The sequence below is a fragment of the Centropristis striata genome, chromosome 22, assembly GCF_030273125.1.
Source record: "Centropristis striata isolate RG_2023a ecotype Rhode Island chromosome 22, C.striata_1.0, whole genome shotgun sequence".
Lineage (NCBI taxonomy): Eukaryota > Metazoa > Chordata > Actinopteri > Perciformes > Serranidae > Centropristis > Centropristis striata.
The window spans coordinates 22,968,164-22,996,002 of NC_081538.1; the positions used below are offsets into that span (position 1 = coordinate 22,968,164).

Consider the following 27,839-nt stretch of genomic DNA (forward strand, 5'->3'; position numbering starts at 1 on the left):
GTTAAAGAAACGGAGAAAGGTAGAAAGTAAGTATTGTGCAGCCTGCAATAATACATTTCTCTTTCCGTTCCTCTGCTCACTTCATCCTGGCTGAAATTCATCACAATGTGCGTGTGTTTTGGGGATAGGGGAGGCGACTCGCCAAAGGAAATGCAAAGGCACTGATTGCATTTTTACCAGGCTTTTCAATCCTGGCTTCTCTGCAAGTCCTCGCCAAAATGCAGGGGGGAAAAAAAGGTGAATTTACGCTCACACAGAAGCCCTTTGCATGACCCAATTGCCTCTCTGTACTTGTTCTCTGCACTCAGCGGGAAGAGGAAGAAACTTGAAAAGCTCTGAAATGTATCTGCTGCTTCTTTCTCCCTCAGCCTCGCAATCATGACAACATAAATCACAATTTTTGCACATGAATGCGCCACTCATTTGCGTGGCTGTGCATTCACCGTGACCCTGTGAGACACATCTGTAATGGGATCTGTTTCACCCATAGTGGACCTCCTCGATGGTTTATCTGATAATATACTCCCAAGTGGACATCTAAGATCAGTGATTACCCTCCATTTACCAAAGCCTGCTCTCACGTCAAAGGACAGAGTTTAGAGAAAATGCCTGATTTGAAGATAACCTCATGGCTTTTTCCTTCCTGTGACAGCCTTTTAACATGATGGATCCTTTAATTGCAGTAAACCGGGATCGACTGGAAGGTTTCAGAGGCACCGTGACACCGCTGACCCTGGTAAATAGAAGAAGGGAGCTGGTGGAAATCCAATTTTTTAGAAAACACTTCCTGCACAAAGACAAAGGCTGTGTTTTGACCTTGTTGATCATTGGATGGCAGTGTGAAAACTAAAGACTTTGATCAACAGTAACCCACAGAAGAGGAGGTGAGATAAGTCTTAAAGTGGTTTTCCTTCACTAAGAAGGAATGTCAGTTAGCAGATAAGTACTCTAGGCAGTAACAAGAGCCTGATGGGACAGGGTCAGTGGTCTCCCAAGGACTTATATAAGAACTCGACATAGCCACCCTGTGTTAAGCAACTTGTTGATAGGCTACCATTTTAAAGGCTTCAGTTTGGCTTTTTGGCCATTGCCATCTTGTTTTTTTTGGAGCAAGAAGTGACCGTATTTGGCAGGAGGGTACAGATAAATAGTTCAGTTAGCAAGGTGCAAAAAAAAAGGCTCAAACTTCAAACTCTTTTGAGTGTCTTTTAGTACAAGCAAGCAATGGACAAGACGTTTTTAGACAACCAAAATAAGACGAAAACACTGTGATGGCTAAGCCTGTCACAATAACACATTTTTTAGGACGATACATTTTCCCAGAAACTATCACGATAAACGATAGCATCCTTGAGTACATTCTTTTCCACAGCATGGAACTTTTAAATTCCAAGAACATTAAACATTGGAATTGAAATGTGGAAAAGAAATATTAAAATATCCTAGATAAATACAACATAAATAAATAAACTACAATCAAAACAAATCAAATAGACTCTCAGGCTCTGTTAACAGAAATTGCACTGAGATAAAAAAAAATATATTATTATACATTATAAATAATACATAAACAGCTGTTTGGGAGTTTTTTTTGGCAATTCCTACTGCCTGTCAAACATTTGTAGACTTTCTAAAAAGGACAAAAAGTCACTATAAGAGTTGTGTGACTCCTTTAAGAGGCAGTGCAGTCTGTAAGCGAAACAAACACACATGTAAACAACAATTATTAATCCAGAAAAAACTATTGTGTCCAGTTTAAATATCAAATGATAGGGCAATATGGTCATTATAGTGACAGGCCTAGTGATGGCAACTCTCCAATGCCTAGGTAAAGCATAACCTACTTTATCCTCTATTTTACTCTAAATGGGACCATAATTGACAAAATGAACATCATGTTGTATTGAAGAAGACATGAAGCTTGTGGTTAAGACCATAAACTCATATAAAGGTAAACAAAGGTAATAAATCAAGTGAGTTTTCAAGTAATTTTCTCGTAGACTTCAATACAATTCAATTTAGGAGTTGCCCTCTGCTAACGATGAAAAATAATGCAGATTTAAGAAAGATGTTGTCAAATTTGTGTGGTTTAACAGCCTCACTAGGATCCTTAACTCAAGAGCCAAGTGTCCATTAAATGTTGTTGACTCGTAAGGAAGGAAGGGAACAGAAACCCGCTAGCAGCATGCACCAGCTCATCGTCCAATAGTCACGGTTCCTCGACTATTGCAGAGGATGTTGTGACTTTATGATCAATAATCAAATTACATAAATAATCCAATCTTCCAATAATCCACTGGATGATTTACAATTACAATCTCTGGTCCACTTACGTTTTGCCTTTGTGAATGCAAAGCGGACCAGTTGGAAAACTGACAATGTCTCATCCTTGCATTGGTTTGATTTAGGAAGCATAGCCTAATGGGTTAACTCTGTCCAAAATTTTGCTCTGATTATATCAAAATTCAGGGTCTTTTCTCACGATCATCTTTCCAATCCAGAAAATCATAGGACAGTCGCTTTTTAAATATGAGTTTTGATAGGGTTGAAGGCTTAAACTTTTCCATCACAGATTTCAAAGCTAACAAACATAATCCAGGTGATGCAGAGCAAAGGACTGGATGAGTTATAATTGGAGATATGATACTGATTGTGTCAATATTATCTGATCATGAAACACAATGAGACTGATGATATTATGCACAGTTCTAAGAAAAGGTTTCTTCTAATTTTTTTCTTTGTCTCATATTCTGTCGAACACAACACAATGCTTTGCCTGATTCTTCAACTGTTGAAATCAGTAGGTTGTTGCTATGCAACGATTAAATGTTTGAGGTACGCTACTCTCAAGTTTCCTTTCACCTTTCAGTAACCTGTGCTGAAAGATGTCGCACTTTCTCGGTGCTGTCAGCTTTTCCCCCTTTCCTTCTCTGTGAATAGAGGTCTCCGGTGAATATGCAGCCTTCTGTGGAGTCGGCGATGTAGTGATAAAAAGTAGCTCTTCTTTTCCGCTCAGATCGCAGCAGACAGCACACTGATTTACACAGCGCTGTGACAAGGACGACAGCTGCAGCGTACCGAGATGGAAAATATATCCTCACTCCATCCCCAACGCCGCCCTGCCTTCTTCATCCGTTTCTTCACTTTAAGCCCAATTCACATCAACCCTCTCTTCATGTGCCCCACCTCCTGCCATCAGTGTTTCTGTTGCCCAACATCAAGGCTAGAAGCAGAGTTTATTGATGGGAGTGTTTGCTCGAAGAGGAGCCGACAACCTTTCAGAGTGGAGGCAGTGGCCTCTGTTGTCAGGTCAGAGGGGAAAGGAACATGTGTGAAGTCTCACCAGAAATGTCTGCTGGACACAAGAAAATTAACTTCTAGTGGTCGGTAGTCTGAATGCTGTCTGACCTGATCACACTGGGCCAGTCCCCAGTTTTTAAGCTCTGGTTCTTACAGAAACAAGGACATGACCACACCTTATTTTCTTGCACTGGCAGGTTACGAGGCAGGGCAGAGGGGAGGGGACTGAACGGGTGGATGCCTCCCGGTTCATGTCAGCGTCGGGGCTGAACAGCCTCTTTTTCCTGAACGTATTAACGCACCAAAAATAATAATAAGGACCCGGGGGATGGAGGTAATATTTTGAGGAAAAAGTCGCAAATTTACAAGACTTAAAGTGGCAAATTTGTGAAACAAAAATTGCAGATTTACAAGACTTTAAGTGGCAAATCTGCGAGAAAAAAGTCACAGATTTACAAGATTAAAAGTGACACATTTGTGAGAAAAAAGTCACAGTTTTACAAGATTTAAAGTGACAAATTTGTGAGAAAAAAGTCACAGATTTACAAGATTTAAAGTGGCAAATTTGCTAGAGAAAAAAGTTGCAGACTTCCAAGATTTAAAGTGGCAAATCTATGAGAAAAAAGTCACAGATTTGCAAGAACAAAAGTTGCAAATTTGCAAGAAAAAAGTCGCAGATTTATGAGAAAAAAAGTGGCAAATCAACAAGAAAAAAGAAGCAGATTCACGAGAAAAAAAGAAAAATAGTGTTTGTATTTGTCAAGGAACCTCAACCACTGACGTTTTTCTTGCAGATTTGCCACTATTAACCTCATAAATCTGTGACTTTTTTTTCCTGTAGATTTGCCACTTTAATCTCATAAATTTGCGACTTTTTTCTCGAAATATTACCCCCCCTCCCCGGGTCTGTATTATTTTTTTTGGCTCTAACACGCCATCGTAGATACGTTACTTCTTCTCTCTACAGCTCAATCTGACCGTTGACCTTTTTGCCCAAGGAGGCTGGACTTGGCTTGGAGGTCAAGCATGATTATGAAGGTGTATTTTTGCGTATTCAGGCCACTTAGCTAAAAGCCGGCCAAGGACAAGGACATGACCACACCTTATTTTCTTGCACTGACAAGCTACGAGGCGGGGCAGAGGGGAGGGGGCTGATGGGATGGATGCCTCCCAGTTCATGACAGCGTCGGGGCCGAACAGCCTCTTTTTCCGGACCGTGTTATTAACACACCAGTGGAAAACACTTAACTCATGCCTATTCAATTATGCTAATGCATACATATACAAATGACCCTGCTTAGTTATTAGCCATCTCAATTAGAGGACATGTGTATGGGGTTCAGAGGAAAGGGAGAGAGAGAAAGAGGAGTGACAGGTGGTTTGCTGTCCACTGGTGATAACAGGAGCCTTAGGGCAAGACTTGTGCATCTTTTATTGTTTCTGTCGGGGTGCGGCGGGGGCTGGAGATCCTCTGTACTTCGAGGACATGCAGCGAGGCACAAAATCAATGTCATGCTGAGCCCGTGTTTGCATATTTGTGTGGACGTGTGTGTGCATGTACGAGGGCAAATGCACGAACACAAGAGGCTCTCATCTTTCCAGCTTCTCTCAGTGTATCAATGCAGCGACGAGTGGCTACATCCTACATTTCCTGCGAACGCCATCACCAAAGATCAGAGAGCACGACTACAGGGAGCTTTCATCTAACAGCCCTTACAGAAATAACACGTTTTCACGTCTGATTTCGCACCCCCTTGCTGTGTAAACCGTTATCACACACAAGATGTAAGATACATCTAATTAATTTATGAAACAGGGTGATTTGCAACCAGCTGCACACAGCTCTAGTTATTTTAAAAAATATTGACAAGTTTAATTATATAACAAATCTGAATCATTGGGCTGTGATTTTGAAATGCATTGCACGTACGCACATAGTAAAACCATGCATTAAAATCAATAAAATGGATCGGCCGAGCCATAACTGACATATACATTCCATTTATTACAGCCAAAGCAGATGAATCACACTGATTCGGAGTGTGAAATGAAGCATGTTGCTATGGGAGGGAGGGCTTTGGTATGATGCTCTAATGCTGAGCAGGGCAGAGTGAAGGATTCGTGGTCGTGATCTTTGTGGAAGCAACAAAAGAAGAAATATGCCAATCTGCAATGTCATCAACTGTGGAATCTAGAGTGGGAGAGCCCAAGGGCATTTTTTTAGTTTAAAAATCGAATCGTTTTTTGATCAAATCTAACAAACTACCACGTCTGCTTTTGGGGAATCAATCCGAGGTCACAGTCTAGACGCCTAATATCATATTAAAAGTGCTCCAATCCGGATTTTTGGAGCATTTTTAATTGTTACCAAGCAGTATCAGCTGGCCCTGATCACTGATGATGAGGTCCATTTGAAGCCTTCTATTTATCGTGTAGCGCTATTTATTTATTGGCAATATTACTGGGAAAATGGAAATCAGCCTCTCTGCTCTATCATCCAATATAACTGCCATTAAATAACAATTTATCAGCATTTATAGAAGAGATCAATCAAGCTATCTTGGACAAGTATTGGCTGATAAAGATTGGTGGCCAACTGAAGTGATTCTTATATTCTACATTCACATAATAATCCAATCCATAGACTAAAATAAGTTGGTTTCCTACACATTAACAGTTGGACAGCTACAGGAATAGTGCAAATATGTGTCTCTGTTTTAATCATGGAAGTCTACATTCAAATGATTTTGTGATTTATTCCTGACCACAAATATGGTGCGAACTCAAAGTTGACTTGGATATTTGCATCTTGGAATACAGTATGTCATAACACTTGTTGGTGGTTTTGTCTGCTTTCCCAGAAAAGTGGTTGAGTCTGTGTGTTTAAATCATTTACTTCTCTAGTAATTTCTTACTATCTATATTTAGATATATTATAAATACTTGCTTCTGTCTCAAACATTAGGAACAACAGTGGAAATGAGTCCAGGTTTTTTTCCCTGTTTAAGTCTGATACGTACGACGGCATATTAGGGCCAAATATTACAAAATAAATAAATATGGGGGGGTAATATTTTCAGAAAAAAGTTGCAGATTTACGAGATTTAAAATGGCAAATTTTCGAGTCAAAAGTCGCAGATTTACGAGATTAAAAGTGGGAAAGTTGCAAGAAAAAAGTTGCAGATTCATGAGAAAAAAGTGGCAAATCTACAAGAAAAGAGTAGCAGATTTCTGTGAAAAAAGTTGGAAAAATAGTTTTTTGTATTTGTCAAAGAACCTCAAAAAACACTGACTATTTTCTTGCAGATTTTCCACTTTAATAAATTTGCAATTTATTTCTCAAAATACTACCCTAATACGGCATTGTAGATATGTTACTTTTTCTTTCTACAGCTTAATCTGACCATTAACCTTTTTGCCCGCGGAGGCTGAAATTGGCCTGGAAGTCAAGTGTGATTGTGATGATGTTTTTTTGTGTTCAGGCCACTTAGTTAAAAGCCAGCGTGGCCTATTTCACAAAAGGCAAAAAAACAAATGGATTCTCAGACAGAATGATTAGTCAAAGGACAGCTGATTAGCTGTTCAAGCCAACCGCCAATTGGGATTGACACTGGGAATAGCCCATAATATAATGCTTGTAAATGTGTTTGTGTGTGTTGATGGATGAACATGTGAGTGCAACTATTACGACTTCACACTTGTTATAAATACATTAGAATATTGTAAATAAACCAAATCAAACAAAAAAAAGAATGTCTTTCATAAAATCTAATTTAAGCTGCTTTAACAATCGTGTTTATCTCTCCTTTAGGTCTACAGAGTATAAAAAGCACATAAAGCTACAGACAAAGTGACTCATTAGTCCCTGACTACAAGCAAACAAAGATGTCCCGCTCCAGTGAACTACATGCATTGTGGGAAAGAAGCAAACACCCAGTTTGTAAGCTTCACCAATTTGGTAAGTGTTTGTGGCTACCTGGTTTACGTACAGGGCTCTGAGGCCTGTGGACTCAACCGACAGTCAGTGTTGATTGGTAAACACAAACAGATTAAAGCTAATAAATATTCAAACACTGCTGTGCCTGCTCCTCAGCTACAGTGCCTTCTGCAAACCAAAATGTAAAACCTGTCAGTCCCTGCCGAATATTATCTAATCACCATATGAATAATCTTTACAAACAAAGCAATATCCTGCATCATGTATCTGCTTTGAGTGTGTCTCGTTATATTTGCTGTAATTTTCTCCACTTCTGGTTGGGGCTGCTGGTGCTGTCCACAAGAGGTGGTGCTGAAAAGTCACTGTGTCCACCTCTCTGCCTCTGCACAGGGGCGCTGTCCATGGTTCTGGATCCATGGAGCTGAGCGCTCTCTGCCCACAGAGAGGAGCAGTTTTTTTTTATTTTTTCCGCTGGCTGGGTTACTGGGTGGAGCAGCTTGGACTTTGCCTCAGCTGTAAGAGGCAAACAAGCCAGAGTCTCAGCAGGCAGGGAGCTCCACGCCCTGTTTGCTTCAGAGCTGTCACATGTGGCAGCATCATCTACAAAGAGATGGCGGTGCCGGAGGCTCCAACACATCCCTTTAGATGGATATAAAACATGACTGTGGTTGAGAAATACCACAGCCTTGATGAAATATCGCCTGTTTCGAGTGGAAAGTAATTTTGCTCAAATGTGTGAAGTGCAAAGAGTAGGGCTGGGCAATATGGACCAAAAGTCATATCCTGATATATTTAGGTTGAATATCAATATACAATATAAATACCGATATTTTTATCGCAAAGTGAGAGCAAATGTTCAGTCAAAGTCAAAGCCAAATATGACATGTCACAAGTAGTTTTATTGAAATCGTTTATTTAAGTGAACACAAATACTGTATAACAACAGGAGTACCTTTTTTTTTTTTTAAATCAAAGCTCCATAAAGTGCACATTTAAATAAAACAATATCTTAAATAAAAATAGCCTATGAAATAAAATAGGCCAATCTTCTTCTGAAATAAATTAAATAAAAAATATATTGATATATTGTTCATAACGATATATTGCCCAGCCCTATTTTGAGTGGAAAGTAATTTTGCTCAAATGTGTGAAAGATGTGCAGTGTTTCAGCAATCAAAAGCATCTCCTGTCCTCTCTACCCCCCAACTTCATGCCTGTGTTTTACCATCCAACGCAACACATTGTGAATGTGCATCCAGTGGGGATGTTGTGTGAAAAGAACGGCTGATCCCTTTTGCTCATGAGAGGCCAAACCCCTCTCTCCGTCCTCTGTCTTTCCCCGGAGCAGGGAGAGCCAGCCAATCACAGCGGACGAGGCAATGAGTCACGGAGAGAGCGCGCTGCATCCAGTGGACCGAAAGGAGCTGCCTGCCGCCGCTCTGGGCAGGAACACAGTAACCGTCCGTGGATGGAGTGGAGCGATCCGATCAGAACTCTCACACACACCAGATAGAGCAAAAACATGATTTACAAATATATATAGACGTTTTTTCTCTTAATTGAACAGATTTAACATCAAAGGTGGCACGCTTTTACGTTTCGCTCCCTCTCCTGGAAGATTAATGAGACAAGTCATGACTTTTAAATGCTGCCACCCCTTAATAACTCACCAAACACCCACTGGAACGCTGCAAGGTTGTGTGAAGGTCAACATATTGCCCGTATCCTCATCCAGCTCAGGCTGTTTAAACCTCACCACGGTACAGTAAAGTACAGTAGAGTACAGTGCGTCACTCAAAGCGCTCCAGCCGTTAGATAAACAAAAACACTGTGTGAATGGGCCGTGTGAATGAGTGCTAGAGACGCTCATTAACTATTGATGCAATGGGAGATCTCACAGCTGGATACACACACACACATACACACACACGCTTTACACACACTAGTTGTTGGCTCACATGACAATGCCAGTGGGTGCAGTATTTTATTAGAAAAGGTTTCAATTGTCCTCGAACAAGGTTTTACATATAAATCTAACAGTAACAATGGCAACAATATGAGAGCAGAGCAGATTGTTAAGGTCCACTATGGGATGTACAAATCCATTTTTCATGGCGTAGAAAAGGTGCAGCGCATGTGAATAGGATTTAATGGACCTTGCAGGAGAATAAAGGATTTGGAAGGTGGTGGAAAAATGAAGTCAAAATGAAACTGAAATCCAGCTGAATTAGTCTCAGCGTTTGAAAAGACTGGAGCGGCCGCAGACGCCGCGTGTTGGCTTTCATGGCTTGTGTCAGCTCCGAGACAATGGAATCAAATAGACAGGAGCCATTTGAAGCCCCACAATCTACCGAAACCTTCACCTCTTTCATGTTTCCAAATGAGAGAAGAAAAAAAAGAAAAAAAGTGCAAATGTTATTAAGGACAGAGGAGCTTTTGTTCAGCCTCCTGGGCCCCCCCTCTCGTCCGTCTTCGCTTAATAGTCGTACTGTACGTCAGCACGCGTGAATGGAGGGAGGGAGGGAATGGAAGGAAGAGAGACGGACTAGTTCATTTAGTTGAATCTGGGATAATGAGAGAGAGGGAGAGATAAGGGATGACAAAGGGGAAATGACAAACAGCAGGGAAGGCAGAGCATTGATTCGATTACAGTAGAACTTCTCATTAAATGACAAAGAAAGCAAGCCCAGGGTTAGGAAGCCACGCCATCCTACTATAGATACAATACAGCACGTTTTTTTCCCCTCTCTTTTCTGTAGGCGCCTCCTCGGACTACACTGCTGCCACGCTGAGCCCAAGAGGAGCTCGTCATAACCCTCCGTGGGGGTCTGCTCATCCCTGGGATCCCATCAGCTGTGGAGCCACATCCAGCCAGGTCCAAACAAATCTCGTTACCAGTTACAGAACACAGATACTGTAGAAAAACCGATCATATGTGCAGCAGCTCCAATATCTCTTTTGAGAGTATTTAACGCCACGCTTTTGAGGGGGAACAAAGAACAAGAAAGTGAGACAGAAAAGATGTCCAGATGCTCCAAATTTGATCTAATCTTCCAAATTAAGTTTGTTCCCTGTCATTGTAAACCTGACATGCCCTGACATCTGCTCCTCCTCATCTTCCCCTACACGACCTGACTCTTCCAGTCACAATTACAGTACAGCGTCCGGAGAGCAGAGCCCGCCGACACGCTCCCACACACACACACACACACACACACATGTGCAAACATCAAACAACCAGCTCTCCGTTTCAACCAGGCATGGCCATGTATTCATTTCAAAAGCAGCAGCAGCAGCACAAACAGGAGCTCTCATGCCATTTGCCTGTATGTTATCACCATCCACACTGCTCTCCTCCTCCTCTTATGTTTTTGTTTTCTGTCTCTTACCTGGCAGCACGCTGTCTTCCCCGGGTCCTCTTTACAATCCCAGGAAGGAGTTCTTGCTTTCTGCTGAGGGAGCTTCGATGTGGCACTTTAAAAGAAAAAGAAGAAAAAGAAAAAAAAGGCTCAAAAAGAAATGTCCCCTTTTTTTTTTTTCTTTCTTTCACACAACGGCTCAAGAAGCACTCGCGATCACACACTCGAACACCCAGTCAACAGCTCCGGCAAGCTCGCAGCTCGCAATTCCTTCCCTTCTCTCTCTCTCTATCTCTCTCTCTCTCTCTCCGTCCGTGACACTCTCCTCCTCTCTTCCCGCCCACCTACTCCAGCCCCCTCCCCCAGCTTCTCTCTCCCTCGCTTGCTCTTCTTCTGTCAGACACACATCCCCTCTATCTCTCCGCTCATTATTTTCTGACATTTTCCCCCACCCACTCACACCTTCTGCTCTGTGAAAACAAATATCAATTGAAGGTACTATTAGCATCTCCACACACACATCAACAAACTTATTCTTGTTTTTGTGGAGCGATATTTTCTCTCATACTTAGATAAAGACAATGTGATTGATGAATAATGCTAACGAGGCACTGATACTGTATATGATTACAGTTTTGACTCCCTTTTAAGAGCCGTAACCGCTTATTCACACTTCTGTATTCCCTCTGTCTCACTCCACCTATTCCTGTCTCTCCCCAGGTCCCGCTGGAGTATCTGATGCTGCTCACGTCCCATTCTTCAGAAAGCCAGTCAAGGGCATTCCCAGAGTAAGTGTATGCTAATGCCTGGTGTCCCCTCCCCGGCTCTCAGCCCCCCTGACCAGATGTGGCACTCGGGTCTCCCAGGGAGAGGGCAGCAGATGCAAAGGCAAAGGTGGACCGGGGCAAGAATCTGCCAAGCAGTCCTGTCTCATTTGACCACTCAGAACGGACCCAAAGGGGCAGCACACACAGGATGTGAGGATGTTTAATGGTGCTTGTTTACTGGCATGAAATGCAAAAGTACTTTGGTCTACCGCCATTGGCCGGAGCTCGTCCAATCAGGCTCTTTGTATGCTGGATGATTATCATGTTCAAGACCTATCAATTAAGGCCAATCATGAGCTCAGGAACAATTTGATTTAATTAATACTGATTGGAACATTTGAAAGAAGCTGTTATATATATGTGGGTCTGTCATATCTTTATTGTGGTGTACAGCAGTTATTTATTCATATTGCAAAATATCACCGGGCTTTACAACCCAGATTCCCAAAAAGTTGGGACGATGTGTAAAGTAAGAACAAAATGTATCAAATTCAGAGTGAGGGTAAATATTAGAGGTGGGAATCAGCAGAGGCCCCACGATGCGATTTTATCCGGATACTTGAGTCAGGATACGATATTATTGCGATTTTAAGCATTTCACAATATGGTGATTATTGTGCAGCAGCTGTGGCTCAGTTGGTAGAGCGGTCACCCACTGACTGGAAGGTATCCTTGGGCAAGATACTGAACCCCAAATGGCCCGCCATTGCTGCGTTCATCGGTGTGTGAATGAATTTCCAATGGTGGCAGGTGGCACCGTTGTAGGATAGCCTCGGCCACCAGCATGAATGTGTGTGTGAACTGGTGAATGAGCGCAGTCTGTAGTGTAAATCACTTTGGATAAAAGTGCTATATAATCATGTCCATTTACCATTGCGATTTAGCTACACGGTTGTCTAGTGGTTAGCACTCTCACCTCACAGCAAGAGGGTTGCCGGTTCAACTCCGGCAACAACTTTAAGTGGTGACTCGATGTGTCATGTGTCAATCCTGCGATAGTGTGGCGACCTGTCCAGGGTGAACCCTGCCTCTCGCCCAATGTCAGCTGGGATCGGCTCCAGCCCCACGACCCGAGTGCAGATAAGCGGTTAAGGATAATAAATGTTGTCAAATAAGAAAAAATTCACAGTTTTATATTGGGAGGCATCCATGTACGTCGAGAAGAGACTTGTGGGAACCCAGAGAGCCTGTTTACATTGAGATAGCATGACAAAGGTTACATGACCACTTTGAAAATCACCATAAAACATTAAGAAATAGCCTAAATTTGCAGCGTTATTTTCACAACTTCCCGACACGATACCCTGACGTGCCTATATATTCCGAAGATCTTTTAATTTCATATGATACCAGTATCTCCAGTATATTCCTAAAAGTGAGCCCGCTACAGCCTCAAAAACGGGCAAAAACGGCGCGCCGCCGGAACGATAAATATCGATACTTGGCGGCCATGAATCGAATCGAATATTGCCACGCAAAAACTTCGCAATTCTATGGTGGATCGATTTTTTCCCCACCTCTAGTAAATATGCACAAAAAGAAAAAAGAAAATCACAGCTTGAGCATCGGATGTCTTGTCTTTCTACTGTAATCAGTTGAATGTAGGTCACAAAAGATTTGCAAACCATTGCATTCTGGTTTTATTCCATTTTTTTACAGCATCCCAATTGTTTGACCCAGTGTTGTCCTCTCTGTACACCCTCACTTCAGATAAGGAGAGACCTTCGCAATAAACCTGTTTAACCGGTAATAAAATGGAAGAAATGCTGGTGACGGCCTTGACAAGTGTAATCTTCTGCATGCTTCTCCTGTTATCTTTATAAAGGTATAGAGCACAAATATTCACTGTTTAATAAATGAACTTCTCTCACACTTACTTACACTTTTATATCTTAAATTAAATCTATTTCCGCCTCTGGATTTAGACTATTTAATAACTTTCAGTTTGTGATAAAATCATAATTCCAGACTTAGAGCTTTCGCACAGGCCTGCATTCAGATTAATGCTTTCTTTGTACCTTCAAAGTATCTGAGCTTTGGTCATTATCGTGTTATTTTATTTGTGCCATTGTGGTAAATGTCTTGTGGAGTGATTGATGCATATAATTAATCTGCTTTGCCATGCGGCAAAGCTAGATATAAGCTGTTTTTTCCTAACTTTTTCCTACTTTAAAAAAAAATTTGATTGCAGACCTGTTTTCCATCTCTTCCATGGACACAACACCCTGTAAACCTGTTCTCCATGTGCCTACTTGCCAAAATTTCACCCAGTAAGAATGGGTAACATTATAGATATGATTCAGGTTGTATTTTTAAAGATAATATAATAGTGTTTACCAGAACAGGATAGCACAGACACACAGACTTTTAAAAAGAAGCCTTAGTTTGAATAGAACGTTTACACTCTTTATAAATGCCTAATCACATACTGAACCTTTAACTGTATTACTTGCAGAAAACTTAAATATTCTATTTTTTCAGACCTGCATAAATATCTCCAAATACAAAGTTTTGACAGTAGTCGTCCAGTTCACTGGCGTGCAGTGATGTAACTCTTCCCACAGTCTTCTACTCCTCGAGTTGCCACAATTTCCTCAACAAATTGGAAACCTTCAGAGAGATGGTGCATCTTGGATTCAGAAATCATTAGAGTCTAACTTTATTTGGTATCTGTGGCATCTGGGAGAATATTTGCGAGAAACTGTGGCTGACAGTTTATTTGTGATAAAAAGAGGAACCACAATTAGACAATATGAAAATAGAAACAATTTCCCAAATCTAGTATTCAGCCTGTAACATTAAACCTTGGAAGTGTTGTTCCAGTACACTAGCAGCTCCCATGTTCTGCAAGGTATAATTACTGTTTTAGTCAATGGAGGCTGGTGGCTTTGAAGAGAGCATACAGGTGCATCTCAATACATTAGAATATGATGGAAAAGTCCATTTCCAGTATTTCAAGTCAATTAGCCTCAACCAAGTATTGAGTGCATATAGATGGACATACTGTTCAGAGGACAACATTTCCATATTAAACATACTTTTTAAACATACTTTTGTAATACTAATACAATTTTGAGACAGTGAATTTTGGGTCTTCATCAAATGTAAGCCATAATCATTATAATTAGTAGCCTGGGTATACCCAGACTGCCTTGCGCGCTCAAATTTAATTTCGAACCTCCAGACGGTCTGGCAACCAGAGAGGTTTCTTAGCCCTGTTTTAGGGATCCAATCACAGAGCGGGGAGGGACGGCAAGACGATGACGCGTACTACTCGGCAGACGGAAGCTTGTAGTTTTCCGGATCCAACATGGCTGCTGCAGACGCGAAACTCTCTTTAGCTGTAGACGGTGTTTTAAATAGTTTAGAGCGAAAGTTGAAAGGCGAAAGGTCTCTCAGCGGCTCCGCTGTCCCCCGGCTCATAGCCAGATCACCGGTAGCGCCGGCTAGCGGCGCTACGTAACGCCGAGCCGGCGAGACCATCGGTCACCACCGGTGATCTGGCTACGAGCCGGAGGACAGCGGAGCCGCCGAGAGACCCGCAGCAGCTTGTTTATTGCCCATAAAATCAGTGGATGTGTGAGGCTGAATGACATGAGGGGGAATAAAGCGTGAAAATAAATAATCTTGCAGAAAGCGAGAACTGGAGGAGCAACGCAGCAAGCAACACTCTCTCACAGACACACACACAACAAACATCCATTTCTGTTGCTCTACTACGTCATCTGGTATAACTGATCTGATTGGCTAAGAGCTACCTACAGACGCTTTTGATAGACATTCTAAGCGTCCAATAAACGGCTCCGGAGGATCGTAAACCACACCTCCTCTACGGAGTCCAGACCAAATCTCATTTGAGATTTGGTCTGGTGTTAGCCAGGCTATATAATTAGAAGAAATTAAATAAATTAAGACATGAAATGTTTCATTCAGGGTTCGTACACTTTAGCAGTGGTCAAATTCAAGCATTTTTCAAGGACGTTCAAGGTCCATTTTTAAGATTTTCCAGTATCTTACACCTGTTGTAAGTTGCATGTTTTAGATGAGTACTTACATACCAAAAGGGGGAGATTTCACTGAACCATACCAACAGCGATGGTATTACACTTTTAGGAGGAACGGTCTTCATTTCAGATAGGCTGCTCATTATTTTTTACATTGAACATGTGATTATCTATAGTCTATAGATGATCAGATTGCAAGAATACAGCAAGAATGTCAAACATTTATAAGCACTTTATCCAAAATCTAAGCACTTTTTAAACCTTGAAAACACATTTAAATGGATTTCAAGCACCCGTACGAACCCTGATTATAATTAGAATAAATTAAATCAATTAAGACATGAAATGTTTCATTCTGTGTGTAATACATCTATATAATGTGTTATTTCCACTTTTTGAATCGAATTACTGACATAAATAAACTTTTCTATGACATTCTAATTTATTGAGATGCACCTGTAGATAACAACTTCAGTTGCCCTCCACGTAAACTTACACAGGGCTGTCTCATGGCAACATAAAGTGGTGAAAATATTGTAAATATAGCATACATCTAAACGGATTGGTCATATCGCATCCAATCAATCCTCTCCTCAGGAAACCTTGGAAGTGTTGTTGTCTTTGGATTAATTATGTGTCCTGTGAACGGCAGCTATATTCTCCTCTACAATACTTTTCTATTCTACACTCATTTGTGAGCTGCTAGCAAACAGGAAGTCTGCAGCAAACTGTTACCCTGCGAGTTCTGCGGCCGCGGGCGTGAACAGATGTTAAATGTGTATGTACTGTGTGTGTCTGTCTATGGAGAGACCCAGCGTGTAAATAAAGTGCACATGCTGATAAAGAGCAGCGAGGCACACAGCTCTGTTGACAACACACACACACACACACACACACACACACACACACACACACACACAAACACACACATGCAGACATTTAGCCGGGACAGAGGCAAAGCAAACAGGGAGTCTGTGTTAATGATTACCAACTAACACCCTGCCTGGACACTGCACAGCTTGCTCCTCTGTACATAAGCTTTGGTTCACTGGCTGTGTCTGTGTGTGTGTGTGTGTGTGTGTGTGTGTTGTGTTGTGTGGCCACGGGGGGATCGATCGCTGGGTAAGGGGATGTGGCCGCTGCAGATTTGTGGCCCAGCAGTCTTAAAGTTCAACTCTAATGAGCGGGGAAAGAAGTGCGACCCCGCTGAGCCGTGCAGGCCGCCCTATGATGGGGAATGTCTGTTGTCTATCCCAACAAAGTTGACTAAACACACATGCAAGCACGGCCGAGGCCTTCCACTATCACAGCTGGGGGACTGGAAATTGCACACCTCCAACACCTCTGAGCTTATCTCCCTTGCACAAGTAAACTGGCTGCAGGATAAATAATAGTTTGGGCCATTTTCTCTGAGTAACAGCGTAAACACTAAGAAGTCTATATACTGCATGAGTTGTTTTTCAGATGAATGGCTCTCTGAACAGGAAAAATGAAGCCAGCTATAAATCGCTAATGACTGAACTGGGTCTCTGGGGGCAGATTACCGCCCTGTGTGGACGCCACTGAGCTCTAAAGGTGCAGCACTTATCTGGATATGTTAAAACAACTACATTAAAGGACAGAGAGAGGGAGTTTTGCACCGTTTAAAACATCCTATTTTCTGCTGGAAAAGAATATTTCCTCAGCAAATTGGAAACCTTCAGAGAGATGGTGCATCTTCAGATGGATGCAGAATCCATTTAATGCTCACTTTATTTGGTATCTGTGGTATCTGGGAGAATATGTGCGAGATACTGGGGCTGACAGTTTATTTGTGATAAAAAGAAGACCTAGGCAGTTTGCTTTAGCACTGATAGAACTTGTGCCTTGGAAAGTAGAAGTAAAAAAGTTTCACCCACAAAAAGTCAAACTTCACCACTGCAAAAAAAGGAAAAAAGATGCCAGAAAAAGGCTGTGATGCCTGACAGACAGCTGACTTCTGGGAAATGTATTGCAGAAAAGCAATAAAACTGAATGTTAAATCTGATCTTAAAGGGATAGTTTAGTTTTTATTGAAGTGGTGTTGTATGACAAATGCAAGAATATTTATTTTACATCTAAACCATGCTTTCAGACAGCCTTCTTTAAGTTCACGCTGGGGGAACTGCAGCTGTTCTATGCTCTCTTCAAAACCAGACTCCTTTGACAAAAACAGTCATTTTACCTTGCAGAACACAGGAGTGTCTGGTCTGCTGCTGCCTCGGTTGGATAGGTTGTTTATGTTATTGTGTGACTTTGGTGAATCCCAGATACATCTTGAAAACACCATAGTCACACAATAATACAAATAATATCAATGACTGAGGCAGCAGTACACCAGCAACCTCAGCCTGTTCTCCTGTCAAAAACATCAATAATGGTTGTGTGTAGGCATCGAAAAAACTAGCTATATTTACGCACTTCACCGTCTGCTGTAATGCGTCCGCCGCCATCTTGCTGACATAGTAGTAATTGACAGCCAAGCGAAGTTTAAAAGGGAAAACAAAAGTAAACCATTTTTAACTTAAGTTACGTTCTTTACGTAAGTTATGTGAATCACACTTTTGAATGTAACTTGCGGTAGTCACGTGACCCTAACTACTTCACTTCCGGCATTTACGTACATTTATTTACTGTTTAAACTGTCTTTTATAACGCCTTACCAGAAGTTTTTTGCCCTGAACTTACTCCACAGCCTATTTTCTAAAACCGCGGACCGTACACATGTGCCGCATGCCGTAATTTGTTGGACTTACACACAACCTTTTCTGCTGTTTATGTTGGAGGACTTTTTGGCAACTCCCATGATCTGCAAAGAAATTTTGTTTTTGGAGGCTGGTGGCTTTGAAGAGAGCATAGATAACTGCCTCAGTTTCCCCCATGTAAACTTAAACAGGGCTGTCTCATGGCAACATAAAATGGTGAAAATATTCTAAATACAGCATACACTTAAACTGATATTGTTTTTCTTTTTAAGTTGCTAAAATATGGTTTGCCACTGCTTCCTCCCACAGAAAAACCCCCACAAAAAATTGGAACTATCCCTTTAACATCAGGACAGAGACAAAAACAGTAGGGATCATATCGGCCACTGACTGAGAAAGAAACAATGAAACATTATGATCGAAATTACCTAAAAGCAGAAAGCAGTTAATTCTGCCAATACCTTTTGAATTTTAACAAAACTCTCCTTCTAAGTGCAGTATACTGTAAAACCCAACCACCACTTTCCACCCTCTTTCAACTGCAACTTTAAAATGAAATGAACAAGCCATATGAAAAGAAACTTTCAAACCAGGAGACTGCCAGTGGTGAACCTTAATGGAACAAGAAAGGGGAAAAAAAAGAGGAAAAGGGATCAACGAGGTGAAAGTGGACTGAAAAGGGCGAAATGGCATTTAAAGGAAAAAGGCGGTGAAATAAAGGGAGATGGGTGAACAAAAAGGACAATTTTCCAAATGTCAGGAGCATTTGAATGGTAACCTTTGGACAGCGCAAACAGCCAGTCCCTTTCAGCCACCAAGAGAGGGGATGTAAAGCTTTAAAACAGGAAGTGGTTTTTGTAAGTAATCCACACAACTAAAAAAAAATGTTTATGGTATTTGTAATAGTAAAAGATCACTAAATAACTCTGAAGACTCTCTTTGACTTGGACTGACATGCTGTTGAAACTGGCACAGCTCCAAACCCCCGTCCTTTACACTGCTCAATATCAGGAGAAGTAATTAAGTCGTCGGCGTATCTTTATATTAGTGGAACACTGTATGTTCGTGCAAAAGGATGAGGGACATTTTCCTGATAAGAGAATAGAGCCCCTGCATCATGCATGGAAAACAAGGTGACCGCTGGACTTTCAATATCTCCATGAATTCAATTTTAAAAGAGACATTATCTGTCCTTGGGAGCATATTTTCCACTTGCTATTCTCCATAAAGGTTTCCTCATGGAAACATGGGAAACAGGACTATTGGATATAGAGAGTCATTGCTTGTAAAGGGTATTAAATGGGCCGATGTGAGTACTTTTAGATATATTAGATACATTTAGCAGAAAGACAAGAACATCAATATTTGACGAGTTGGAAAAAAACAAGATGTTTTTGTTGATACTACACTTGCTACAACCTATTTCCCTATTTAACATGCTAAAATATATTTTCTTTAATGTGCAAACCACCCACCCACCAATCTATCCATCCATCCACCCTTCAATCCACCCATCCATCCATCCATCCATCCACCCATCCATCCATCCATCCATCCATCCATCCATCCATCCATCCATCCATCCATCCATCCATCCACCCTTCAATCCACCCATCCATCCATCCATTTTTTGTTATATAAAAATATTGATTTTGCAGCTATAAGTGTCTCAAAATTCATAACTATACTGTTGTGAAGTAGAAAGCTGAAAACAACATATTTAAAAAATGTAATGTTAATTATGAGTATATGATAACATTGTCCTCCGCCTTTTTAGTTATCAGTTACATCATTACAGACTCCTACAGCTCCCTTCACTGGTATTTCTGGGATTTCATTTACAGAAAATGCACAATAAACAAAGTTAAAGATAAATTTTACAATTTCTATAGATATCCGAATAGTACCGTTATCCCGGACTCCTTTGGGAACAATAATCAAACAGTGAAAATATGACATCATGACAGCCATAATCAAGGTGGAGTCTTTAGTCTAAGACAAAAGAAGATGACACCTACTAATAGTGTATGAAGATAGATTTATTTTTCATTCATTCATTCATTTTCATTCATTCATGTTTCATTTGTAGCACAAAAATACTGTCACCACTGCACGCAGCACTTGGCACCACTTTGATTCACAAAATCAGCTTCCAAATCCCTGCAGATATGTTTTGTGGCATTGGGTTGTAAAAATCGAACTTTTTGCCCCTTTAATTCATTCTCATTGTATTGCTTTGGCCCACCCAACGATCCAGCACTAATTCTTTCTAAGACAGAGACATGCACTTCCAAATGGAGAAAAGTAGCCCTAATTACTGATGCTCTCATTTAATCTCTCTCTCTCTCTACTGCAGGCAGGAAGCTGCCACGAATCACTTACAGCTTTATCTGTGGATAAGTGGCTGTTCAAATATGGAGATATTCAGAGAACTCTTTTCAATACACACAGGTGGCTCCTTTCACCACCAACACCACCAGCCGGCTTCTCTCACTCACTGTACACAAACTCCTACGCATACGTGCACCAACAGACATACAGTACACACAATTGAACACACAACACCTGCTCGGGTCAGGAACACTTGCCAATGACACTGATGTCACACAGATGTTTGGCTGGCATCTGGGGTTACAGGAGGGGCAGAGGAAGACCGAGGAGCTGCTGGGATATCAAGAGTTAGGGAATAACACTCAACTATGAAATTTCTGGTATTGTGACAATTGTGGGTATTTACTTTCTCAATATGTAACGTTTCAGATGTTGGGGCATCTTTTAATGCACAACAAGTAGCTTTGTTGGAACAATATGCAACGTTGCGATGATAACGTAACCCTGACTAACAAAACCACAACGTCATTTTTTTTTAAGTAAAAAAAGGTTAAAATAAATATTTATAAAAATTTTAAAAAGTAAAATTATAAAAAATGGTGAAAAGTCTGGCAGCAGTTGCCAAACACTTATTTACGGCTCCAGTGACCTGCGACCCGAATGCGGATAAGCGGTTAATGGTAATGAATGAATGAATGAATGAATAAAAATAAATGTATAAATAATATAAATATATTTTTTAAAAGGATAATAGTAAATAAGCACAGTAAATGTCTTTATTAATATATATAAATATATATAAAAGTTTTTATACATACGAAATAATACAAATATAAAAAATGATTGTAGTAAATAAGTACAGTAAAAATATGTATATTTACTGTACTTATTTACTACTATCCTTTTTTACATTTATATTATTCTTTTATGTATAAAACTTTTTTTTTTTACTTTAATATGATGTGTTTGGCAACTTTTCTGCCAGACTTTTCACCATTTTTTATAAAAACATTTTACTTTTGTGGAAAAAACACATCACACACCCTTTTATATGTATATATATATATATATATATATATATATATATTGTGTAAGAAAAATGACATCACTTGATTTTATTCATATTAAATCAGGAGCTTCATAAAATACCAGAAAGAGAATAACACATGCTTTCTGGTCTACTTCATTTTGGCTGTTAGCCTTGAACATACAGTATTAGTGTTCCAGGCTCTTGCTCAATGTTATTCTTTGCCCCCATCCTTTCTTAAACATTGGGAAAGTGGACAGTATGCAGCTGGGGCTATCGGGACAGAACACCTTTCTGTTGAGCAATTACTTATGGTGGTCATGTCATGTGGCGTTATAAAAGACAGTTCAAACAGTAAATAAATGTACGAAAATGCCAGAAATTAAGTAGTTAAGGGTCACGTGATTGCCACAATTTACGCAAAAAACGTAACTTACGTTCAAAAACATGAACGTAAACGATTCACGTGACTTATGTAAACAATGTAATTTAAGTTAAAAATGTTTTACTTTGTTGTTTTTTCCCATCGACCACCGCCCTTTTGTAGTTAGCTTGGCTGTCAATCACTAATACATCAGCAAGATGACCTAACTCGATTTTCGCAGCCTGTGTACACGCAAACTTCAATGACATTTTTGATGTGAGAACAGGCTGGATATTTGCATTTAATGCAGAAAAAAACAAGAAAAACTAGGTAAAATAATACAGCAAATTTGTTTTGTCCTTTTACAGTGCAGGTTAAACCTGTAATAGATAAACACATTCAGCATGGGAGCAGCATTAGTCTCCATTTGCCAATGTCGTGTTTCTCCAACATTTCCCCTCCCTATATCTCTGTTATCACCAACTTTCTCTCTCTGAAGCTCCTAAATGCTCCACCATGTTCACTACCTAATCCCTAACTTTGTCTGTCTGCCATTTGATGCTGGGTTGGAAGCATACTTTAGAGCTTTTTTTTAGCAGCTCCCGCTGTGGCTGGAAACAAGACAAGTGCTGCCGGCTGTAAAACCTAAACAATTAGTTGAAAGATGCTAAAAATCATCGTAAAGCTGAAGAAACTGCAGAGTAAGGTTATAACTATAATCGCACCTTTCGCATCACTCATAGTTAGTGTTTGTTGTGTTTAAACATTGATCCTGCAGCTTTAAGTGTCCCCACTTTGACATCTACACTGTGGTGAAATAAAAAGCTGCTCTCTGAAAGGTATTTTATCTAAAAACAATAGTATGATTTAAAAAATGATCAACAGATGTGTAAAGTATAGAAAAAAAGGAACAGTACAAAGACCTTTGTAAAGCATGGGACACAGCTAAATAAAGCTGAAACTGGCTTGTCTGGACCATAGACTGTGTATAAAGATGGAGGACATGGCAACTCTTTCACCCACTGTACAAATTTGAAGTATGCCGGGTATGGCAGCTGCTGTCTTGCACATTTGGAGTCTGTGCAGTATTACAGCTGTCAATCATGTTATCATGGTGCAATATAACAATATGAGTAACATAAAAACAAGTTTTTTTACAAATGGTTTAATGAGCCAAAGTTGAGGTGGTGTAAGTTGCGTTTGTTGACTAAAAAGTTCCCGTTTTTGTGAGTGACGAGATGAGAAATTAGAGTTTGTCTCTAAGAAACCTACAAACAGCAACTGCAACAAAAATAAAAATATGAAAACATTTTATGTTGTTTTTCTATGTTTTTTAGTGGCGGCTGGAATATCAGCGTAGAGGTGCATTACGGTCACCAAGTTGACATGAGTCGCTACACTCTCCTTTATGGGCTCTTTCAGTCTCATTATGTTCCACTCAGTAGTTGCTGTTGAGTCCAGTTTGACATCTTTACCCACCAGTTCACTTGATGTCGTATTCCACGCTTTTTTCCCTTGTTAGTTCTTTTTGGTTTTTATGGTTTTGTTGGTGTTTGGATCCATTTTGTTTGAGTTGCCTAGTTTTTATCCCCTTTACTTTGTTTACTTAATTACATATTAAGTATTTGGCTCCATATATCTTCCCATTATTGTCTTCACTTGTTCTGTTTGGCTTAATATGGAATTAGTGCAATTTTTTACACGCTTCCAACCCTGAAGTATAACCAAATATTTCTAAATAAGTTAACTTTTTTATCAGTTTATTACATGCATCTAATGTCAAACTCAGCAGAGGGAATGTTGATAACTCCAGTTGTTTTCTGGATAATGTCCTCTCATCCTCCTTTATCCCCTCTCTCTCTTTCTCTCTCTCTTCTAACTCCAGTCACCAGGCGCTGCTCCTCACGGAGGTCACATCTTATTCAACCCAGCAGTGATAATTACGACATTCTTATGGAGCGATGAGTGGCCTTTTTGACCGGAGAGTCCTCTTGACTCACACACAGAGAGCAACGTGAGAGGAATTCACTGGGACTTATGACTGGAGCCTTAAAACAGACACACAGTAGAGTACAGAGTGGACATCTTACATGAATCAAGCCACAGAGGATCATCTTCATGCAGACAGGAGCAGTGTGAGTGTTTTTTTTTCAGGAGGAGGGCCCCTTTCTGGGACTGGATCGAGAAGCCAGCGCCGCCTGTTACACCGCCCCGGGCCGAGTCTGTGTTGGGGACTCAGAAGGGGGATTAGCGGGGATTTAGAGAGCAGTAATTACCCTTGCCCGTGGAGGGTCTGGTAATTAAATTACCTTTGCAACCCCCGTTACTGCCCGGCCACACAGAGCCTCCAAGGTCAGCGGGAGGGGAGATTTCAGAATATGCACAATTTGTTTTTGCGTCGTCATCGGAAATCGCTGTCTTTTGTGCTCATTTTTAGCATATAAATTGAAAAACCTGAGAGGCTATCACATGCATTATGCATCATGTTCGATGTAAATGTATTTTTCTGTATGATTTGAGTCACGCAGCATCATCAGGAAACATATATCGTGTGTTTCTTATCACACATATGGAATATGGCATGCACGCGTGAGCGCTTGGGAGGGCATACGTTATGTTGCAGTATGTTTTTACGAGCAATGAATATGAGTTAACCCTGTGATTTCTGACAGCGCAACAGATGTGAAGTGGTGTAATTTTGGGCATGATTGAAATGAGCTCTACTGACGTGGAACTTCCATCAGGGATCAACTTTTCACTTTGAGTAGATTTGTGGTGAAGTGAGAAATGAGTTGAGGTTAAAGACTGGTGGATTCAGAGAGAGAGAGAGAGGGAAACAAGAGAGAGAGAGAGAGAGAGAGAGAGAGAGAGAGAGAGAGAGAGAGAGAGAGATGCGTGGGAGTAGCAGCCGCTCCCACACAGGCAGGAGAGTCACGATCCACCATTAAACAGCACTCACTCTTCTGCTCAAAGTGACATGTAAACACGCACAACAAAAACAACTCTCATGCAGAAATGTCATCTCACATTTGCTGCATGTGTAAAGTCCATACAGCGTTGCACTAAATGTCACGAAAAGCTTTGGGTATTTTCCTTAAATGCATTCATTTCTCAACTCGTGCAGCCAAAACCGTGACAGTCACCCGACATTAAGCTGCACCACTATAGATCTATAAGCTGCTGCAGGAAGACAACATCCCACACCTTTACCTACATCCTGTAGCATCCATGCAGACACAAATGCATGGTGACATATGAATGTGGACTCACCTACACACACTCAACTAAACCACATCAGGCTCAAACACAGAGCTACATTCTTAGCCAAGGATGGCAGCATCACAATACATAATTTACTCAGTGTTTCCTTTGGACCAAATGTTTTGAGGGGGCGGGTTTCGGGGGTACATGATACACATTTTAACTAAGTAACAGCTAATAAGTAAGATAAACATTAAGACGTCCTTAGGCTACTTAGCAAATATAAATATGGGATTTAAATGTTGGCAATTCTCCAAATTGATACAGTAAATGTGCTTGTTTTTGAGCCTGTTTCCCCTGCAACCTAAACTCAAAGAATAAAGCAAAAGAGATTAACAGTGAGGTTCTGTGAGCGGAAATGCCATGAAAATTCTTGATCAGGATTTTAATTATTAGCCACAATATCTTGACTCTCCCAGACAGTCCCGTAAACAGGTTGAACCCAAAAAGAGAATCACACGGGGAGGCAGGCTGGATAAGGTAAGTGATTTAATAATGGAAATAAACTTCCAAAATTAGAAATTGAGGCCCAACAGGCAAGAGAATGAAACGGAAGATCCAAAACCAACAAGATCTCCAACCTAAACAACAGAATACTTTGTTCGTCAATACCACCCATAACAACATATGAGTGTTTCATGGTGCAGAGCGGAGCGTTCTAAAAATTGCGCGCATGTAATTATACATACACGTAGGGCTGGGCAATAGATCGATTGATTGATAGATCGATAGATCGATAGATAGATATACTTTATTTATCCCAAGCTGGGAAATTACAGTACTACAGTATACATAGATATATATAGATATATTTTTTAATGTGATATGGAATTAGACCATATTGCATGTATCAATATAGTTTTTAAAAAAATGTATTTTTTATATATATAAATGCTGCCCTTACTAGGGTACATATTTAGTTCTTAGTTCTTGTTTGTTATTCTTTTCTCATATCTAGCTAGCTAAATAATTACTTAAAAACGTGATACATGTATATTCAGTGTCCTTAAAACCACTTTGTTTACTTTTGTTTCCACATGGGACATAAACCCCTTGGGTGAAAGTCTGAGATCTGTCCGACCCATCCACCTGCTCAGAGTGCAACTTCTGCGCTTTTTACTAAGGCCGCTAGAGGATAGTGGAGGGCAGTCTCAAATGGTAAATATGGGTCGTATTCTGCTGCCTGTACAAACAACCTATGGGGGTCATTTTGACCAGTCTCTGCAAAACACAAGGAGCACTAAGTACTAAGAAGGCAAATCCACAAGAAAACCAAGGCTGGACTGGAGCACACTGGGGAGACAAAGGGAAATCCAATAATCCCAAATCAAACACACACACTGGGAAACACTGGGATAAAGCAGAACCACAAGGAAGAAAAAAGCTAAATGAGGAGAGACGAAGGATGAACTGTCAACAGGGAAAGTCAGCACACAGGCTTAATACACAGCGTAATGACACACAGGTGAAACTAATCGGGAGGTAAAACAGGAGACGAATTCTAAAACCTAGAAATGAAAAGCTTCATGATGAAGTAAATGAATGGGATATTCACTTCCATAAGGGGAGTCAATCAAAAAGGGGGCTGCTACTGTTTCTGCTGCTATATTTCCTTCACTATATACTTTATATAGCTTATAATATCCATAGTATTATTTAATTAAATAAATGAACAAAAGCAATAATTCCTCATCAGTCAGGTGGTTTCCCCCCGTTGCTTTCACTCCTAATGTAATTCATTTCCTGCCGTTCCTCGACCATTAAAGGAAATTCATTGACTTCACTCTCTTCAGCCACCAAGCCACCAAAGTGAACAGATAAACCAGTGTCTGATGAATTCAGGTAGTTTCTCTGGAAAAACAAAAGGTATTGACAAATGGTCTACTCTGTCGTTTAGGTTGGAGATCTTGTTGGATTATCTGATCAGTAGACTCTACAAAGGCTCATCAGAAGAGCTGGAAGATGGCACGAAACACAAGACAACTTCTCTAAACTGTGCTGGCAGTTCTACCAGGTGTTTATGTGAGTAAATGCGACTTTGATGCCCAAAGTTACAGTTTCAAACAATGAAAAGCCTAATACAAAAGAAATTATAAAACGCTGCATAAATCAGTTTTCATGTCTGAAAAGAGGTGGGAAGAAGTGCAAATGTATTAAATCCCAACTCCTTTCCCTCACAATCACAAGATATTAATCAATTAGGTACTTACATATTTGAAATTGTTAACAGAAAATTGGGGTAAAGTTGAGGAGAAAAAATACACATACATAAATGTACATATATATATATATATATATATATATATATATATATATATATATATATGCATATTTATTTCTGTAGAATGTTATAAAAAATGATATAAAGAACGATTTTATGCTTTTTTATTAATAAAACCATGTTTTACTGTATCTTAAACCTGTTATAAACCGTTTATTAAATGTTTATATTCTGCTTATAAATGCTGAACAGGGGGACTTTATATCAATTGTATCCTTCCTATCATATAAGGCAAGGAAAAGCAGCAAATCATTAATGCATTTTTCAGCTTTTTGATATAATCTGTGTCTCTCACTTCTTATAGTTCTGGTGTTAGTCTAATACCTGCACAGTTAATCTTTCTGAGAAACTTTTCTTTAGAGAAATGAATCCTGACAAAGTTATTTTGGTGCATATGAAGCCTGTCTGCGTGCTGATGAGAGCAG

The 27,839-nt window shown here is 40.3% G+C and overlaps 1 protein-coding gene across 3 annotated transcripts in view; it reads right to left on the bottom strand.

The window, feature by feature from the left end:
* The window catches only part of syt1a (synaptotagmin Ia), a 228,361-nt gene that overhangs the window by 103,230 nt on the left and 97,292 nt on the right, over positions 1-27,839 (bottom strand). For 2 of the 3 annotated variants that reach the window (XM_059326244.1, XM_059326242.1), the window contains exon 4: positions 10,627-10,711. The gene's annotated coding sequence lies outside the window, so the exon portion shown is untranslated. Of the gene's footprint in view, positions 1-10,626; positions 10,738-27,839 lie in introns of those variants that run through there. The other variant, XM_059326243.1, reaches the window with a different exon arrangement.